Genomic DNA, 15,593 nt, shown 5'->3' on the forward strand with positions numbered 1-15,593 from the left:
CAAGATATAGGCTCATGGATTTAAGAATGAGAGGATATCATGAGACAGCAATCTCCACCTACGGCCATACTACCTTGACAGCGCCCGATCCCGTCAGATCTCGGAAGCTAAGCAGGGTGAGGCTTGATTAGTACTGGGTTGGGAGACTGCCTGGGAATACCAGGTGCTGTAGGGGTTTTTATTTTTCGCTTCCCTAATGAAAATATACATGGCATTCCTCGCAGCAAATGAAAATGTTTCATTTCTTGCTACTTTTTTCCCGCAGTGGCAAAGAAATCTATCGTTTTTTCCTCTGAAAGTTCAACACAATGCAACCTTCCAAAATAGAATTCTGACATCAAGAATTCCGTCTATAGTACATTTGAGTGCACCTGTCATTTTCTCAGTCTCTGTGTATGCATGGAGCAAGATATAGGCTCATGGATTTAAGAATGAGAGGATATCATGAGACAGCAATCTCCACCTACGGCCATACTACCTTGACAGCGCCCGATCCCGTCAGATCTCGGAAGCTAAGCAGGGTGAGGCTTGATTAGTACTGGGTTGGGAGACTGCCTGGGAATACCAGGTGCTGTAGGGGTTTTTATTTTTCGCTTCCCTAATGAAAATATACATGGCATTCCTCGCAGCAAATGAAAATGTTTCATTTCTTGCTACTTTTTTCCCGCAGTGGCAAAGAAATCTATCGTTTTTTCCTCTGAAAGTTCAACACAATGCAACCTTCCAAAATAGAATTCTGACATCAAGAATTCCGTCTATAGTACATTTGAGTGCACCTGTCATTTTCTCAGTCTCTGTGTATGCATGGAGCAAGATATAGGCTCATGGATTTAAGAATGAGAGGATATCATGAGACAGCAATCTCCACCTACGGCCATACTACCTTGACAGCGCCCGATCCCGTCAGATCTCGGAAGCTAAGCAGGGTGAGGCTTGATTAGTACTGGGTTGGGAGACTGCCTGGGAATACCAGGTGCTGTGGGTGTTTTTATTTTTTGCTTCCCTAATGAAAATATACATGGCATTCCTTGCAGCAAATGAAAATGTTTCATTTTTTACTACTTTTTTCCCGCAGTGGCAAAGAAATATATCGTTTTTTCCTCAGAAAGTTCAACACAATGCAACCTTCCAAAATAGAATTCTGACATCAAGAATTCCGTCTATAGTACATTTGAGTGCACCTGTCATTTTCTCAGTCTCTGTGTATGCATGGAGCAAGATATAGGCTCATGGATTTAAGAATGAGAGGATATCATGAGACAGCAATCTCCACCTACGGCCATACTACCTTGACAGCGCCCGATCCCGTCAGATCTCGGAAGCTAAGCAGGGTGAGGCTTGATTAGTACTGGGTTGGGAGACTGCCTGGGAATACCAGGTGCTGTAGGGGTTTTTATTTTTCGCTTCCCTAATGAAAATATACATGGCATTCCTCGCAGCAAATGAAAATGTTTCATTTCTTGCTACTTTTTTCCCGCAGTGGCAAAGAAATCTATCGTTTTTTCCTCTGAAAGTTCAACACAATGCAACCTTCCAAAATAGAATTCTGACATCAAGAATTCCGTCTATAGTACATTTGAGTGCACCTGTCATTTTCTCAGTCTCTGTGTATGCATGGAGCAAGATATAGGCTCATGGATTTAAGAATGAGAGGATATCATGAGACAGCAATCTCCACCTACGGCCATACTACCTTGACAGCGCCCGATCCCGTCAGATCTCGGAAGCTAAGCAGGGTGAGGCTTGATTAGTACTGGGTTGGGAGACTGCCTGGGAATACCAGGTGCTGTAGGGGTTTTTATTTTTCGCTTCCCTAATGAAAATATACATGGCATTCCTCGCAGCAAATGAAAATGTTTCATTTCTTGCTACTTTTTTCCCGCAGTGGCAAAGAAATCTATCGTTTTTTCCTCTGAAAGTTCAACACAATGCAACCTTCCAAAATAGAATTCTGACATCAAGAATTCCGTCTATAGTACATTTGAGTGCACCTGTCATTTTCTCAGTCTCTGTGTATGCATGGAGCAAGATATAGGCTCATGGATTTAAGAATGAGAGGATATCATGAGACAGCAATCTCCACCTACGGCCATACTACCTTGACAGCGCCCGATCCCGTCAGATCTCGGAAGCTAAGCAGGGTGAGGCTTGATTAGTACTGGGTTGGGAGACTGCCTGGGAATACCAGGTGCTGTGGGTGTTTTTATTTTTTGCTTCCCTAATGAAAATATACATGGCATTCCTTGCAGCAAATGAAAATGTTTCATTTTTTACTACTTTTTTCCCGCAGTGGCAAAGAAATATATCGTTTTTTCCTCAGAAAGTTCAACACAATGCAACCTTCCAAAATAGAATTCTGACATCAAGAATTCCGTCTATAGTACATTTGAGTGCACCTGTCATTTTCTCAGTCTCTGTGTATGCATGGAGCAAGATATAGGCTCATGGATTTAAGAATGAGAGGATATCATGAGACAGCAATCTCCACCTACGGCCATACTACCTTGACAGCGCCCGATCCCGTCAGATCTCGGAAGCTAAGCAGGGTGAGGCTTGATTAGTACTGGGTTGGGAGACTGCCTGGGAATACCAGGTGCTGTAGGGGTTTTTATTTTTCGCTTCCCTAATGAAAATATACATGGCATTCCTCGCAGCAAATGAAAATGTTTCATTTCTTGCTACTTTTTTCCCGCAGTGGCAAAGAAATCTATCGTTTTTTCCTCTGAAAGTTCAACACAATGCAACCTTCCAAAATAGAATTCTGACATCAAGAATTCCGTCTATAGTACATTTGAGTGCACCTGTCATTTTCTCAGTCTCTGTGTATGCATGGAGCAAGATATAGGCTCATGGATTTAAGAATGAGAGGATATCATGAGACAGCAATCTCCACCTACGGCCATACTACCTTGACAGCGCCCGATCCCGTCAGATCTCGGAAGCTAAGCAGGGTGAGGCTTGATTAGTACTGGGTTGGGAGACTGCCTGGGAATACCAGGTGCTGTAGGGGTTTTTATTTTTCGCTTCCCTAATGAAAATATACATGGCATTCCTCGCAGCAAATGAAAATGTTTCATTTCTTGCTACTTTTTTCCCGCAGTGGCAAAGAAATCTATCGTTTTTTCCTCTGAAAGTTCAACACAATGCAACCTTCCAAAATAGAATTCTGACATCAAGAATTCCGTCTATAGTACATTTGAGTGCACCTGTCATTTTCTCAGTCTCTGTGTATGCATGGAGCAAGATATAGGCTCATGGATTTAAGAATGAGAGGATATCATGAGACAGCAATCTCCACCTACGGCCATACTACCTTGACAGCGCCCGATCCCGTCAGATCTCGGAAGCTAAGCAGGGTGAGGCTTGATTAGTACTGGGTTGGGAGACTGCCTGGGAATACCAGGTGCTGTAGGGGTTTTTATTTTTCGCTTCCCTAATGAAAATATACATGGCATTCCTCGCAGCAAATGAAAATGTTTCATTTCTTGCTACTTTTTTCCCGCAGTGGCAAAGAAATCTATCGTTTTTTCCTCTGAAAGTTCAACACAATGCAACCTTCCAAAATAGAATTCTGACATCAAGAATTCCGTCTATAGTACATTTGAGTGCACCTGTCATTTTCTCAGTCTCTGTGTATGCATGGAGCAAGATATAGGCTCATGGATTTAAGAATGAGAGGATATCATGAGACAGCAATCTCCACCTACGGCCATACTACCTTGACAGCGCCCGATCCCGTCAGATCTCGGAAGCTAAGCAGGGTGAGGCTTGATTAGTACTGGGTTGGGAGACTGCCTGGGAATACCAGGTGCTGTAGGGGTTTTTATTTTTCGCTTCCCTAATGAAAATATACATGGCATTCCTCGCAGCAAATGAAAATGTTTCATTTCTTGCTACTTTTTTCCCGCAGTGGCAAAGAAATATATCGTTTTTTCCTCTGAAAGTTCAACACGATGCAACCTTCCAAAATAGAATTCTGACATCAAGAATTCCGTCTATAGTACATTTGAGTGCACCTGTCATTTTCTCAGTCTCTGTGTATGCATGGAGCAAGATATAGGCTCATGGATTTAAGAATGAGAGGATATCATGAGACAGCAATCTCTACCTACGGCCATACTACCTTGACAGCGCCCGATCCCGTCAGATCTCGGAAGCTAAGCAGGGTGAGGCTTGATTAGTACTGGGTTGGGAGACTGCCTGGGAATACCAGGTGCTGTAGGGGTTTTTATTTTTCGCTTCCCTAATGAAAATATACATGGCATTCCTCGCAGCAAATGAAAATGTTTCATTTCTTGCTACTTTTTTCCCGCAGTGGCAAAGAAATATATCGTTTTTTCCTCTGAAAGTTCAACACAATGCAACCTTCCAAAATAGAATTCTGACATCAAGAATTCCGTCTATAGTACATTTGAGTGCACCTGTCATTTTCTCAGTCTCTGTGTATGCATGGAGCAAGATATAGGCTCATGGATTTAAGAATGAGAGGATATCATGAGACAGCAATCTCCACCTACGGCCATACTACCTTGAAAGCGCCCGATCCCGTCAGATCTCGGAAGCTAAGCAGGGTGAGGCTTGATTAGTACTGGGTTGGGAGACTGCCTGGGAATACCAGGTGCTGTAGGGGTTTTTATTTTTCGCTTCCCTAATGAAAATATACATGGCATTCCTCGCAGCAAATGAAAATGTTTCATTTCTTGCTACTTTTTTCCCGGAGTGGCAAAGAAATATATTGTTTTTTCCTCAGAAAGTTCAACACAATGCAACCTTCCAAAATAGAATTCTGACATCAAGAATTCCGTCTATAGTACATTTGAGTGCACCTGTCATTTTCTCAGTCTCTGTGTATGCATGGAGCAAGATATAGGCTCATGGATTTAAGAATGAGAGGATATCATGAGACAGCAATCTCCACCTACGGCCATACTACCTTGAAAGCGCCCGATCCCGTCAGATCTCGGAAGCTAAGCAGGGTGAGGCTTGATTAGTACTGGGTTGGGAGACTGCCTGGGAATACCAGGTGCTGTAGGGGTTTTTATTTTTCGCTTCCCTAATGAAAATATACATGGCATTCCTCGCAGCAAATGAAAATGTTTCATTTCTTGCTACTTTTTTCCCGGAGTGGCAAAGAAATATATTGTTTTTTCCTCTGAAAGTTCAACACAATGCAACCTTCCAAAATAGAATTTTGACATCAAGAATTCCGTCTATAGTATATTTGAGTGCACCTGTCATTTTCTCAGTCTCTGATTTAATTTCTCCATTTAAGGTAATTCTTCAAGAATGTATTTTTTTAACGGTCACAATAATACACTTATGCCTCCCATGTCATTTAGAAATATATCATACAGGCCTCAGAACACTCAGCATGTTATATGGTGAGCTTGTGGCTCACAGAGTTGGGGTGTGCAGTGTTCAAGCTGATACTTGGAAGAGATAGTGAGTTCAAATCCAAACAGGAGGAGGTTGAATATAGGCACCTCTGAAATTTTTTACTACTTTTTTCCCGCAGTGGCAAAGAAATCTATCGTTTTTTCCTCTGAAAGTTCAACACAATGCAACCTTCCAAAATAGAATTCTGACATCAAGAATTCCGTCTATAGTACATTTGAGTGCACCTGTCATTTTCTCAGTCTCTGTGTATGCATGGAGCAAGATATAGGCTCATGGATTTAAGAATGAGAGGATATCATGAGACAGCAATCTCCACCTACGGCCATACTACCTTGACAGCGCCCGATCCCGTCAGATCTCGGAAGCTAAGCAGGGTGAGGCTTGATTAGTACTGGGTTGGGAGACTGCCTGGGAATACCAGGTGCTGTAGGGGTTTTTATTTTTCGCTTCCCTAATGAAAATATACATGGCATTCCTCGCAGCAAATGAAAATGTTTCATTTCTTGCTACTTTTTTCCCGCAGTGGCAAAGAAATATATCGTTTTTTCCTCTGAAAGTTCAACACAATGCAACCTTCCAAAATAGAATTCTGACATCAAGAATTCCGTCTATAGTACATTTGAGTGCACCTGTCATTTTCTCAGTCTCTGTGTATGCATGGAGCAAGATATAGGCTCATGGATTTAAGAATGAGAGGATATCATGAGACAGCAATCTCCACCTACGGCCATACTACCTTGAAAGCGCCCGATCCCGTCAGATCTCGGAAGCTAAGCAGGGTGAGGCTTGATTAGTACTGGGTTGGGAGACTGCCTGGGAATACCAGGTGCTGTGGGTGTTTTTATTTTTTGCTTCCCTAATGAAAATATACATGGCATTCCTTGCAGCAAATGAAAATGTTTCATTTTTTACTACTTTTTTCCCGCAGTGGCAAAGAAATATATCGTTTTTTCCTCAGAAAGTTCAACACAATGCAACCTTCCAAAATAGAATTCTGACATCAAGAATTCCGTCTATAGTACATTTGAGTGCACCTGTCATTTTCTCAGTCTCTGTGTATGCATGGAGCAAGATATAGGCTCATGGATTTAAGAATGAGAGGATATCATGAGACAGCAATCTCCACCTACGGCCATACTACCTTGACAGCGCCCGATCCCGTCAGATCTCGGAAGCTAAGCAGGGTGAGGCTTGATTAGTACTGGGTTGGGAGACTGCCTGGGAATACCAGGTGCTGTAGGGGTTTTTATTTTTCGCTTCCCTAATGAAAATATACATGGCATTCCTCGCAGCAAATGAAAATGTTTCATTTCTTGCTACTTTTTTCCCGGAGTGGCAAAGAAATATATTGTTTTTTCCTCAGAAAGTTCAACACAATGCAACCTTCCAAAATAGAATTCTGACATCAAGAATTCCGTCTATAGTACATTTGAGTGCACCTGTCATTTTCTCAGTCTCTGTGTATGCATGGAGCAAGATATAGGCTCATGGATTTAAGAATGAGAGGATATCATGAGACAGCAATCTCCACCTACGGCCATACTACCTTGAAAGCGCCCGATCCCGTCAGATCTCGGAAGCTAAGCAGGGTGAGGCTTGATTAGTACTGGGTTGGGAGACTGCCTGGGAATACCAGGTGCTGTAGGGGTTTTTATTTTTCGCTTCCCTAATGAAAATATACATGGCATTCCTCGCAGCAAATGAAAATGTTTCATTTCTTGCTACTTTTTTCCCGGAGTGGCAAAGAAATATATTGTTTTTTCCTCTGAAAGTTCAACACAATGCAACCTTCCAAAATAGAATTTTGACATCAAGAATTCCGTCTATAGTATATTTGAGTGCACCTGTCATTTTCTCAGTCTCTGATTTAATTTCTCCATTTAAGGTAATTCTTCAAGAATGTATTTTTTTAACGGTCACAATAATACACTTATGCCTCCCATGTCATTTAGAAATATATCATACAGGCCTCAGAACACTCAGCATGTTATATGGTGAGCTTGTGGCTCACAGAGTTGGGGTGTGCAGTGTTCAAGCTGATACTTGGAAGAGATAGTGAGTTCAAATCCAAACAGGAGGAGGTTGAATATAGGCACCTCTGAAATTTTTTACTACTTTTTTCCCGCAGTGGCAAAGAAATCTATCGTTTTTTCCTCTGAAAGTTCAACACAATGCAACCTTCCAAAATAGAATTCTGACATCAAGAATTCCGTCTATAGTACATTTGAGTGCACCTGTCATTTTCTCAGTCTCTGTGTATGCATGGAGCAAGATATAGGCTCATGGATTTAAGAATGAGAGGATATCATGAGACAGCAATCTCCACCTACGGCCATACTACCTTGACAGCGCCCGATCCCGTCAGATCTCGGAAGCTAAGCAGGGTGAGGCTTGATTAGTACTGGGTTGGGAGACTGCCTGGGGATACCAGGTGCTGTAGGGGTTTTTATTTTTCGCTTCCCTAATGAAAATATACATGGCATTCCTCGCAGCAAATGAAAATGTTTCATTTCTTGCTACTTTTTTCCCGCAGTGGCAAAGAAATATATCGTTTTTTCCTCTGAAAGTTCAACACAATGCAACCTTCCAAAATAGAATTCTGACATCAAGAATTCCGTCTATAGTACATTTGAGTGCACCTGTCATTTTCTCAGTCTCTGTGTATGCATGGAGCAAGATATAGGCTCATGGATTTAAGAATGAGAGGATATCATGAGACAGCAATCTCCACCTACGGCCATACTACCTTGAAAGCGCCCGATCCCGTCAGATCTCGGAAGCTAAGCAGGGTGAGGCTTGATTAGTACTGGGTTGGGAGACTGCCTGGGAATACCAGGTGCTGTAGGGGTTTTTATTTTTCGCTTCCCTAATGAAAATATACATGGCATTCCTCGCAGCAAATGAAAATGTTTCATTTCTTGCTACTTTTTTCCCGGAGTGGCAAAGAAATATATTGTTTTTTCCTCAGAAAGTTCAACACAATGCAACCTTCCAAAATAGAATTCTGACATCAAGAATTCCGTCTATAGTACATTTGAGTGCACCTGTCATTTTCTCAGTCTCTGTGTATGCATGGAGCAAGATATAGGCTCATGGATTTAAGAATGAGAGGATATCATGAGACAGCAATCTCCACCTACGGCCATACTACCTTGAAAGCGCCCGATCCCGTCAGATCTCGGAAGCTAAGCAGGGTGAGGCTTGATTAGTACTGGGTTGGGAGACTGCCTGGGAATACCAGGTGCTGTAGGGGTTTTTATTTTTCGCTTCCCTAATGAAAATATACATGGCATTCCTCGCAGCAAATGAAAATGTTTCATTTCTTGCTACTTTTTTCCCGGAGTGGCAAAGAAATATATTGTTTTTTCCTCTGAAAGTTCAACACAATGCAACCTTCCAAAATAGAATTTTGACATCAAGAATTCCGTCTATAGTATATTTGAGTGCACCTGTCATTTTCTCAGTCTCTGATTTAATTTCTCCATTTAAGGTAATTCTTCAAGAATGTATTTTTTTAACGGTCACAATAATACACTTATGCCTCCCATGTCATTTAGAAATATATCATACAGGCCTCAGAACACTCAGCATGTTATATGGTGAGCTTGTGGCTCACAGAGTTGGGGTGTGCAGTGTTCAAGCTGATACTTGGAAGAGATAGTGAGTTCAAATCCAAACAGGAGGAGGTTGAATATAGGCACCTCTGAAATTTTTTACTACTTTTTTCCCGCAGTGGCAAAGAAATCTATCGTTTTTTCCTCTGAAAGTTCAACACAATGCAACCTTCCAAAATAGAATTCTGACATCAAGAATTCCGTCTATAGTACATTTGAGTGCACCTGTCATTTTCTCAGTCTCTGTGTATGCATGGAGCAAGATATAGGCTCATGGATTTAAGAATGAGAGGATATCATGAGACAGCAATCTCCACCTACGGCCATACTACCTTGACAGCGCCCGATCCCGTCAGATCTCGGAAGCTAAGCAGGGTGAGGCTTGATTAGTACTGGGTTGGGAGACTGCCTGGGAATACCAGGTGCTGTAGGGGTTTTTATTTTTCGCTTCCCTAATGAAAATATACATGGCATTCCTCGCAGCAAATGAAAATGTTTCATTTCTTGCTACTTTTTTCCCGCAGTGGCAAAGAAATATATCGTTTTTTCCTCTGAAAGTTCAACACAATGCAACCTTCCAAAATAGAATTCTGACATCAAGAATTCCGTCTATAGTACATTTGAGTGCACCTGTCATTTTCTCAGTCTCTGTGTATGCATGGAGCAAGATATAGGCTCATGGATTTAAGAATGAGAGGATATCATGAGACAGCAATCTCCACCTACGGCCATACTACCTTGAAAGCGCCCGATCCCGTCAGATCTCGGAAGCTAAGCAGGGTGAGGCTTGATTAGTACTGGGTTGGGAGACTGCCTGGGAATACCAGGTGCTGTGGGTGTTTTTATTTTTTGCTTCCCTAATGAAAATATACATGGCATTCCTTGCAGCAAATGAAAATGTTTCATTTTTTACTACTTTTTTCCCGCAGTGGCAAAGAAATATATCGTTTTTTCCTCAGAAAGTTCAACACAATGCAACCTTCCAAAATAGAATTCTGACATCAAGAATTCCGTCTATAGTACATTTGAGTGCACCTGTCATTTTCTCAGTCTCTGTGTATGCATGGAGCAAGATATAGGCTCATGGATTTAAGAATGAGAGGATATCATGAGACAGCAATCTCCACCTACGGCCATACTACCTTGAAAGCGCCCGATCCCGTCAGATCTCGGAAGCTAAGCAGGGTGAGGCTTGATTAGTACTGGGTTGGGAGACTGCCTGGGAATACCAGGTGCTGTAGGGGTTTTTATTTTTCGCTTCCCTAATGAAAATATACATGGCATTCCTCGCAGCAAATGAAAATGTTTCATTTCTTGCTACTTTTTTCCCGGAGTGGCAAAGAAATATATTGTTTTTTCCTCTGAAAGTTCAACACAATGCAACCTTCCAAAATAGAATTCTGACATCAAGAATTCCGTCTATAGTATATTTGAGTGCACCTGTCATTTTCTCAGTCTCTGATTTAATTTCTCCATTTAAGGTAATTCTTCAAGAATGTATTTTTTTAACGGTCACAATAATACACTTATGCCTCCCATGTCATTTAGAAATATATCATACAGGCCTCAGAACACTAAGCATGTTATATGGTGAGCTTGTGGCTCACAGAGTTGGGGTGTGCAGTGTTCAAGCTGATACTTGGAAGAGATAGTGAGTTCAAATCCAAACAGGAGGAGGTTGAATATAGGCACCTCTGAAATTTTTTACTACTTTTTTCCCGCAGTGGCAAAGAAATCTATCGTTTTTTCCTCTGAAAGTTCAACACAATGCAACCTTCCAAAATAGAATTCTGACATCAAGAATTCCGTCTATAGTACATTTGAGTGCACCTGTCATTTTCTCAGTCTCTGTGTATGCATGGAGCAAGATATAGGCTCATGGATTTAAGAATGAGAGGATATCATGAGACAGCAATCTCCACCTACGGCCATACTACCTTGACAGCGCCCGATCCCGTCAGATCTCGGAAGCTAAGCAGGGTGAGGCTTGATTAGTACTGGGTTGGGAGACTGCCTGGGAATACCAGGTGCTGTAGGGGTTTTTATTTTTCGCTTCCCTAATGAAAATATACATGGCATTCCTCGCAGCAAATGAAAATGTTTCATTTCTTGCTACTTTTTTCCCGCAGTGGCAAAGAAATATATCGTTTTTTCCTCTGAAAGTTCAACACAATGCAACCTTCCAAAATAGAATTCTGACATCAAGAATTCCGTCTATAGTACATTTGAGTGCACCTGTCATTTTCTCAGTCTCTGTGTATGCATGGAGCAAGATATAGGCTCATGGATTTAAGAATGAGAGGATATCATGAGACAGCAATCTCCACCTACGGCCATACTACCTTGACAGCGCCCGATCCCGTCAGATCTCGGAAGCTAAGCAGGGTGAGGCTTGATTAGTACTGGGTTGGGAGACTGCCTGGGAATACCAGGTGCTGTAGGGGTTTTTATTTTTCGCTTCCCTAATGAAAATATACATGGCATTCCTCGCAGCAAATGAAAATGTTTCATTTCTTGCTACTTTTTTCCCGCAGTGGCAAAGAAATCTATCGTTTTTTCCTCTGAAAGTTCAACACAATGCAACCTTCCAAAATAGAATTCTGACATCAAGAATTCCGTCTATAGTACATTTGAGTGCACCTGTCATTTTCTCAGTCTCTGTGTATGCATGGAGCAAGATATAGGCTCATGGATTTAAGAATGAGAGGATATCATGAGACAGCAATCTCCACCTACGGCCATACTACCTTGACAGCGCCCGATCCCGTCAGATCTCGGAAGCTAAGCAGGGTGAGGCTTGATTAGTACTGGGTTGGGAGACTGCCTGGGAATACCAGGTGCTGTAGGGGTTTTTATTTTTCGCTTCCCTAATGAAAATATACATGGCATTCCTCGCAGCAAATGAAAATGTTTCATTTCTTGCTACTTTTTTCCCGCAGTGGCAAAGAAATATATCGTTTTTTCCTCTGAAAGTTCAACACAATGCAACCTTCCAAAATAGAATTCTGACATCAAGAATTCCGTCTATAGTACATTTGAGTGCACCTGTCATTTTCTCAGTCTCTGTGTATGCATGGAGCAAGATATAGGCTCATGGATTTAAGAATGAGAGGATATCATGAGACAGCAATCTCCACCTACGGCCATACTACCTTGACAGCGCCCGATCCCGTCAGATCTCGGAAGCTAAGCAGGGTGAGGCTTGATTAGTACTGGGTTGGGAGACTGCCTGGGAATACCAGGTGCTGTAGGGGTTTTTATTTTTCGCTTCCCTAATGAAAATATACATGGCATTCCTCGCAGCAAATGAAAATGTTTCATTTCTTGCTACTTTTTTCCCGCAGTGGCAAAGAAATCTATCGTTTTTTCCTCTGAAAGTTCAACACAATGCAACCTTCCAAAATAGAATTCTGACATCAAGAATTCCGTCTATAGTACATTTGAGTGCACCTGTCATTTTCTCAGTCTCTGTGTATGCATGGAGCAAGATATAGGCTCATGGATTTAAGAATGAGAGGATATCATGAGACAGCAATCTCCACCTACGGCCATACTACCTTGACAGCGCCCGATCCCGTCAGATCTCGGAAGCTAAGCAGGGTGAGGCTTGATTAGTACTGGGTTGGGAGACTGCCTGGGAATACCAGGTGCTGTAGGGGTTTTTATTTTTCGCTTCCCTAATGAAAATATACATGGCATTCCTCGCAGCAAATGAAAATGTTTCATTTCTTGCTACTTTTTTCCCGCAGTGGCAAAGAAATCTATCGTTTTTTCCTCTGAAAGTTCAACACAATGCAACCTTCCAAAATAGAATTCTGACATCAAGAATTCCGTCTATAGTACATTTGAGTGCACCTGTCATTTTCTCAGTCTCTGTGTATGCATGGAGCAAGATATAGGCTCATGGATTTAAGAATGAGAGGATATCATGAGACAGCAATCTCCACCTACGGCCATACTACCTTGAAAGCGCCCGATCCCGTCAGATCTCGGAAGCTAAGCAGGGTGAGGCTTGATTAGTACTGGGTTGGGAGACTGCCTGGGAATACCAGGTGCTGTGGGTGTTTTTATTTTTTGCTTCCCTAATGAAAATATACATGGCATTCCTTGCAGCAAATGAAAATGTTTCATTTTTTACTACTTTTTTCCCGTAGTGGCAAAGAAATATATCGTTTTTTCCTCAGAAAGTTCAACACAATGCAACCTTCCAAAATAGAATTCTGACATCAAGAATTCCGTCTATAGTACATTTGAGTGCACCTGTCATTTTCTCAGTCTCTGTGTATGCATGGAGCAAGATATAGGCTCATGGATTTAAGAATGAGAGGATATCATGAGACAGCAATCTCCACCTACGGCCATACTACCTTGAAAGCGCCCGATCCCGTCAGATCTCGGAAGCTAAGCAGGGTGAGGCTTGATTAGTACTGGGTTGGGAGACTGCCTGGGAATACCAGGTGCTGTGGGTGTTTTTATTTTTTGCTTCCCTAATGAAAATATACATGGCATTCCTTGCAGCAAATGAAAATGTTTCATTTTTTACTACTTTTTTCCCGCAGTGGCAAAGAAATCTATCGTTTTTTCCTCTGAAAGTTCAACACAATGCAACCTTCCAAAATAGAATTCTGACATCAAGAATTCCGTCTATAGTACATTTGAGTGCACCTGTCATTTTCTCAGTCTCTGTGTATGCATGGAGCAAGATATAGGCTCATGGATTTAAGAATGAGAGGATATCATGAGACAGCAATCTCCACCTACGGCCATACTACCTTGACAGCGCCCGATCCCGTCAGATCTCGGAAGCTAAGCAGGGTGAGGCTTGATTAGTACTGGGTTGGGAGACTGCCTGGGAATACCAGGTGCTGTAGGGGTTTTTATTTTTCGCTTCCCTAATGAAAATATACATGGCATTCCTCGCAGCAAATGAAAATGTTTCATTTCTTGCTACTTTTTTCCCGCAGTGGCAAAGAAATATATCGTTTTTTCCTCTGAAAGTTCAACACAATGCAACCTTCCAAAATAGAATTCTGACATCAAGAATTCCGTCTATAGTACATTTGAGTGCACCTGTCATTTTCTCAGTCTCTGTGTATGCATGGAGCAAGATATAGGCTCATGGATTTAAGAATGAGAGGATATCATGAGACAGCAATCTCCACCTACGGCCATACTACCTTGACAGCGCCCGATCCCGTCAGATCTCGGAAGCTAAGCAGGGTGAGGCTTGATTAGTACTGGGTTGGGAGACTGCCTGGGAATACCAGGTGCTGTAGGGGTTTTTATTTTTCGCTTCCCTAATGAAAATATACATGGCATTCCTCGCAGCAAATGAAAATGTTTCATTTCTTGCTACTTTTTTCCCGCAGTGGCAAAGAAATCTATCGTTTTTTCCTCTGAAAGTTCAACACAATGCAACCTTCCAAAATAGAATTCTGACATCAAGAATTCCGTCTATAGTACATTTGAGTGCACCTGTCATTTTCTCAGTCTCTGTGTATGCATGGAGCAAGATATAGGCTCATGGATTTAAGAATGAGAGGATATCATGAGACAGCAATCTCCACCTACGGCCATACTACCTTGACAGCGCCCGATCCCGTCAGATCTCGGAAGCTAAGCAGGGTGAGGCTTGATTAGTACTGGGTTGGGAGACTGCCTGGGAATACCAGGTGCTGTAGGGGTTTTTATTTTTCGCTTCCCTAATGAAAATATACATGGCATTCCTCGCAGCAAATGAAAATGTTTCATTTCTTGCTACTTTTTTCCCGCAGTGGCAAAGAAATATATCGTTTTTTCCTCTGAAAGTTCAACACAATGCAACCTTCCAAAATAGAATTCTGACATCAAGAATTCCGTCTATAGTACATTTGAGTGCACCTGTCATTTTCTCAGTCTCTGTGTATGCATGGAGCAAGATATAGGCTCATGGATTTAAGAATGAGAGGATATCATGAGACAGCAATCTCCACCTACGGCCATACTACCTTGACAGCGCCCGATCCCGTCAGATCTCGGAAGCTAAGCAGGGTGAGGCTTGATTAGTACTGGGTTGGGAGACTGCCTGGGAATACCAGGTGCTGTAGGGGTTTTTATTTTTCGCTTCCCTAATGAAAATATACATGGCATTCCTCGCAGCAAATGAAAATGTTTCATTTCTTGCTACTTTTTTCCCGCAGTGGCAAAGAAATCTATCGTTTTTTCCTCTGAAAGTTCAACACAATGCAACCTTCCAAAATAGAATTCTGACATCAAGAATTCCGTCTATAGTACATTTGAGTGCACCTGTCATTTTCTCAGTCTCTGTGTATGCATGGAGCAAGATATAGGCTCATGGATTTAAGAATGAGAGGATATCATGAGACAGCAATCTCCACCTACGGCCATACTACCTTGACAGCGCCCGATCCCGTCAGATCTCGGAAGCTAAGCAGGGTGAGGCTTGATTAGTACTGGGTTGGGAGACTGCCTGGGAATACCAGGTGCTGTAGGGGTTTTTATTTTTCGCTTCCCTAATGAAAATATACATGGCATTCCTCGCAGCAAATGAAAATGTTTCATTTCTTGCTACTTTTTTCCCGC

General features: G+C 42.0%; 35 non-coding genes across 35 annotated transcripts; all 35 read left to right on the forward strand.

Moving 5' to 3' along the window:
- Positions 1–56: 56 nt before the first annotated feature.
- Positions 57–175, forward strand: LOC142482178 (5S ribosomal RNA). The gene has a single exon (XR_012796424.1). It is a non-coding gene; the product is annotated as a 5S ribosomal RNA (ribosomal RNA).
- Positions 176–461: 286 nt separating this feature from the next.
- LOC142482179 (5S ribosomal RNA) lies at positions 462–580 on the forward strand. Its single transcript, XR_012796425.1, has one exon. It is a non-coding gene; the product is annotated as a 5S ribosomal RNA (ribosomal RNA).
- Positions 581–866: 286 nt separating this feature from the next.
- LOC142482914 (5S ribosomal RNA) lies at positions 867–985 on the forward strand. The gene has a single exon (XR_012797113.1). It is a non-coding gene; the product is annotated as a 5S ribosomal RNA (ribosomal RNA).
- A 286-nt stretch (positions 986–1,271) lies between these two features.
- Positions 1,272–1,390, forward strand: LOC142482180 (5S ribosomal RNA). The gene has a single exon (XR_012796426.1). It is a non-coding gene; the product is annotated as a 5S ribosomal RNA (ribosomal RNA).
- A 286-nt stretch (positions 1,391–1,676) lies between these two features.
- LOC142482181 (5S ribosomal RNA) lies at positions 1,677–1,795 on the forward strand. The gene has a single exon (XR_012796427.1). It is a non-coding gene; the product is annotated as a 5S ribosomal RNA (ribosomal RNA).
- A 286-nt stretch (positions 1,796–2,081) lies between these two features.
- Positions 2,082–2,200, forward strand: LOC142482915 (5S ribosomal RNA). Its single transcript, XR_012797114.1, has one exon. It is a non-coding gene; the product is annotated as a 5S ribosomal RNA (ribosomal RNA).
- Positions 2,201–2,486: 286 nt separating this feature from the next.
- Positions 2,487–2,605, forward strand: LOC142482182 (5S ribosomal RNA). Its single transcript, XR_012796428.1, has one exon. It is a non-coding gene; the product is annotated as a 5S ribosomal RNA (ribosomal RNA).
- Positions 2,606–2,891: 286 nt separating this feature from the next.
- Positions 2,892–3,010, forward strand: LOC142482183 (5S ribosomal RNA). The gene has a single exon (XR_012796429.1). It is a non-coding gene; the product is annotated as a 5S ribosomal RNA (ribosomal RNA).
- Positions 3,011–3,296: 286 nt separating this feature from the next.
- On the forward strand, positions 3,297–3,415 carry LOC142482184 (5S ribosomal RNA). The gene has a single exon (XR_012796430.1). It is a non-coding gene; the product is annotated as a 5S ribosomal RNA (ribosomal RNA).
- Positions 3,416–3,701: 286 nt separating this feature from the next.
- Positions 3,702–3,820, forward strand: LOC142482185 (5S ribosomal RNA). Its single transcript, XR_012796431.1, has one exon. It is a non-coding gene; the product is annotated as a 5S ribosomal RNA (ribosomal RNA).
- A 286-nt stretch (positions 3,821–4,106) lies between these two features.
- Positions 4,107–4,225, forward strand: LOC142482186 (5S ribosomal RNA). Its single transcript, XR_012796432.1, has one exon. It is a non-coding gene; the product is annotated as a 5S ribosomal RNA (ribosomal RNA).
- Positions 4,226–4,511: 286 nt separating this feature from the next.
- LOC142482763 (5S ribosomal RNA) lies at positions 4,512–4,630 on the forward strand. Its single transcript, XR_012796967.1, has one exon. It is a non-coding gene; the product is annotated as a 5S ribosomal RNA (ribosomal RNA).
- Positions 4,631–4,916: 286 nt separating this feature from the next.
- LOC142482764 (5S ribosomal RNA) lies at positions 4,917–5,035 on the forward strand. Its single transcript, XR_012796968.1, has one exon. It is a non-coding gene; the product is annotated as a 5S ribosomal RNA (ribosomal RNA).
- A 676-nt stretch (positions 5,036–5,711) lies between these two features.
- On the forward strand, positions 5,712–5,830 carry LOC142482187 (5S ribosomal RNA). The gene has a single exon (XR_012796433.1). It is a non-coding gene; the product is annotated as a 5S ribosomal RNA (ribosomal RNA).
- Positions 5,831–6,116: 286 nt separating this feature from the next.
- Positions 6,117–6,235, forward strand: LOC142482609 (5S ribosomal RNA). Its single transcript, XR_012796817.1, has one exon. It is a non-coding gene; the product is annotated as a 5S ribosomal RNA (ribosomal RNA).
- A 286-nt stretch (positions 6,236–6,521) lies between these two features.
- Positions 6,522–6,640, forward strand: LOC142482189 (5S ribosomal RNA). The gene has a single exon (XR_012796435.1). It is a non-coding gene; the product is annotated as a 5S ribosomal RNA (ribosomal RNA).
- A 286-nt stretch (positions 6,641–6,926) lies between these two features.
- On the forward strand, positions 6,927–7,045 carry LOC142482765 (5S ribosomal RNA). Its single transcript, XR_012796969.1, has one exon. It is a non-coding gene; the product is annotated as a 5S ribosomal RNA (ribosomal RNA).
- Positions 7,046–7,721: 676 nt separating this feature from the next.
- Positions 7,722–7,840, forward strand: LOC142482475 (5S ribosomal RNA). The gene has a single exon (XR_012796710.1). It is a non-coding gene; the product is annotated as a 5S ribosomal RNA (ribosomal RNA).
- Positions 7,841–8,126: 286 nt separating this feature from the next.
- LOC142482766 (5S ribosomal RNA) lies at positions 8,127–8,245 on the forward strand. Its single transcript, XR_012796970.1, has one exon. It is a non-coding gene; the product is annotated as a 5S ribosomal RNA (ribosomal RNA).
- A 286-nt stretch (positions 8,246–8,531) lies between these two features.
- Positions 8,532–8,650, forward strand: LOC142482767 (5S ribosomal RNA). Its single transcript, XR_012796971.1, has one exon. It is a non-coding gene; the product is annotated as a 5S ribosomal RNA (ribosomal RNA).
- A 676-nt stretch (positions 8,651–9,326) lies between these two features.
- On the forward strand, positions 9,327–9,445 carry LOC142482190 (5S ribosomal RNA). The gene has a single exon (XR_012796436.1). It is a non-coding gene; the product is annotated as a 5S ribosomal RNA (ribosomal RNA).
- A 286-nt stretch (positions 9,446–9,731) lies between these two features.
- On the forward strand, positions 9,732–9,850 carry LOC142482610 (5S ribosomal RNA). The gene has a single exon (XR_012796818.1). It is a non-coding gene; the product is annotated as a 5S ribosomal RNA (ribosomal RNA).
- Positions 9,851–10,136: 286 nt separating this feature from the next.
- Positions 10,137–10,255, forward strand: LOC142482768 (5S ribosomal RNA). The gene has a single exon (XR_012796972.1). It is a non-coding gene; the product is annotated as a 5S ribosomal RNA (ribosomal RNA).
- Positions 10,256–10,931: 676 nt separating this feature from the next.
- On the forward strand, positions 10,932–11,050 carry LOC142482191 (5S ribosomal RNA). Its single transcript, XR_012796437.1, has one exon. It is a non-coding gene; the product is annotated as a 5S ribosomal RNA (ribosomal RNA).
- A 286-nt stretch (positions 11,051–11,336) lies between these two features.
- LOC142482192 (5S ribosomal RNA) lies at positions 11,337–11,455 on the forward strand. Its single transcript, XR_012796438.1, has one exon. It is a non-coding gene; the product is annotated as a 5S ribosomal RNA (ribosomal RNA).
- Positions 11,456–11,741: 286 nt separating this feature from the next.
- LOC142482193 (5S ribosomal RNA) lies at positions 11,742–11,860 on the forward strand. The gene has a single exon (XR_012796439.1). It is a non-coding gene; the product is annotated as a 5S ribosomal RNA (ribosomal RNA).
- Positions 11,861–12,146: 286 nt separating this feature from the next.
- LOC142482194 (5S ribosomal RNA) lies at positions 12,147–12,265 on the forward strand. Its single transcript, XR_012796440.1, has one exon. It is a non-coding gene; the product is annotated as a 5S ribosomal RNA (ribosomal RNA).
- A 286-nt stretch (positions 12,266–12,551) lies between these two features.
- LOC142482195 (5S ribosomal RNA) lies at positions 12,552–12,670 on the forward strand. Its single transcript, XR_012796441.1, has one exon. It is a non-coding gene; the product is annotated as a 5S ribosomal RNA (ribosomal RNA).
- A 286-nt stretch (positions 12,671–12,956) lies between these two features.
- LOC142482611 (5S ribosomal RNA) lies at positions 12,957–13,075 on the forward strand. The gene has a single exon (XR_012796819.1). It is a non-coding gene; the product is annotated as a 5S ribosomal RNA (ribosomal RNA).
- A 286-nt stretch (positions 13,076–13,361) lies between these two features.
- On the forward strand, positions 13,362–13,480 carry LOC142482613 (5S ribosomal RNA). Its single transcript, XR_012796821.1, has one exon. It is a non-coding gene; the product is annotated as a 5S ribosomal RNA (ribosomal RNA).
- A 286-nt stretch (positions 13,481–13,766) lies between these two features.
- Positions 13,767–13,885, forward strand: LOC142482196 (5S ribosomal RNA). Its single transcript, XR_012796442.1, has one exon. It is a non-coding gene; the product is annotated as a 5S ribosomal RNA (ribosomal RNA).
- A 286-nt stretch (positions 13,886–14,171) lies between these two features.
- LOC142482197 (5S ribosomal RNA) lies at positions 14,172–14,290 on the forward strand. Its single transcript, XR_012796443.1, has one exon. It is a non-coding gene; the product is annotated as a 5S ribosomal RNA (ribosomal RNA).
- A 286-nt stretch (positions 14,291–14,576) lies between these two features.
- LOC142482199 (5S ribosomal RNA) lies at positions 14,577–14,695 on the forward strand. The gene has a single exon (XR_012796444.1). It is a non-coding gene; the product is annotated as a 5S ribosomal RNA (ribosomal RNA).
- Positions 14,696–14,981: 286 nt separating this feature from the next.
- On the forward strand, positions 14,982–15,100 carry LOC142482201 (5S ribosomal RNA). The gene has a single exon (XR_012796446.1). It is a non-coding gene; the product is annotated as a 5S ribosomal RNA (ribosomal RNA).
- A 286-nt stretch (positions 15,101–15,386) lies between these two features.
- Positions 15,387–15,505, forward strand: LOC142482202 (5S ribosomal RNA). Its single transcript, XR_012796447.1, has one exon. It is a non-coding gene; the product is annotated as a 5S ribosomal RNA (ribosomal RNA).
- Positions 15,506–15,593: the final 88 nt, after the last annotated feature.

This window comes from Ascaphus truei, unplaced genomic scaffold (assembly GCF_040206685.1).
Source record: "Ascaphus truei isolate aAscTru1 unplaced genomic scaffold, aAscTru1.hap1 HAP1_SCAFFOLD_282, whole genome shotgun sequence".
NCBI lineage: Eukaryota > Metazoa > Chordata > Amphibia > Anura > Ascaphidae > Ascaphus > Ascaphus truei.